The 1016-nt window shown below is 52.1% G+C and overlaps 1 pseudogene; it reads left to right on the forward strand.

Annotated features, from left to right (window-relative positions):
* Nucleotides 1–4: 4 nt before the first annotated feature.
* LOC111646383 (glutamate decarboxylase 1 pseudogene) lies at nt 5–986 on the forward strand (annotated as a pseudogene).
* Nucleotides 987–1016: the final 30 nt, after the last annotated feature.

Below are 1016 nucleotides of genomic sequence, written 5' to 3' on the forward strand. Positions count from 1 at the left end.
ATGCTTAGAGAACGCCGAGTATCTCCACGATCAGCTGCAGAGGAGGAGCGACTTTGAGCTGGTCTTTAAAGACAAGGTAAGTTCAGATTCTCCATCTGACTTTTGTTTGGGTGATTGATAAGAATCTAAGTGATGTAATAAAGATGAGCTACAGCTGATGCGACCTGAAGTCTCACGCTCCACGGCGCCGCTGTGACACGTTGGACCGTCTGTGTCTGTCTCATTAACCTCTGACACATGTGTCTCCGCCTCTCTCACAGCCAGAGCACAGTAATGTGTGTTTCTGGTACATCCCCCCCAGTCTGAGAGGCCTGCCGCCTGGACCCGACCGAGACTCCAGACTCCATCAGGTCAGTCCGGGACGCCGCAGAGAGGGAGGGGCTCCGCTGCTGCAGAGTGATGTCGTATTTACAGTTAGACATGAAACAGTACAGAGATTCAGTACCGTGATAATTAGTGACCAAATGACCACGGTTGTTATCAGTGTTATCATGAGGGACCAGCAGCAGGACTCTGTTTACCTGCTGCACGCCACTCTGTCACGTGATAATCACATGATGACGGTTATAGTAATAATTAAGATTTAACGTTCATTTCTACCGTGATGTAGCGTGACGCGTAACCGTGTGTTTCTAGAGGAGGGGGGTTCTGACGGTGATCTGTCTCTGCAGGTGGCTCCTCGGATCAAAGCCAGGATGATGGAGAAGGGCTCCGTTCTGATTGGCTATCAGCCTTTGGGAGCAAGGGTCAATTTCTTCAGGTGTGTGTTCTCCAACCCTGCCACGCAGCAGGAGGACGTCGACTTCCTGCTGGACGAGATCGCCCGGCTGGGCCGTGACCTATGACCCCTGACAGGACTGTCCGGTCTCACCTGCACTGCTCAGACAGACTTCCTGCTCTGCAGCCGCCACATTACTTTAGCTCATACAGCACTGGTGTCACACAGCTGGAGCACATCTGCAGCTCTGCACAACACGTCAACGAACCCGAACCGTCCCTTTAACATGTTTATTCCC

This window comes from Seriola lalandi, unplaced genomic scaffold (genome assembly GCF_002814215.2).
Source record: "Seriola lalandi dorsalis isolate HSWRI2012SDOR001 ecotype SW California unplaced genomic scaffold, Sedor1 jcf7180002054970, whole genome shotgun sequence".
Taxonomy (NCBI): domain Eukaryota; kingdom Metazoa; phylum Chordata; class Actinopteri; order Carangiformes; family Carangidae; genus Seriola; species Seriola lalandi.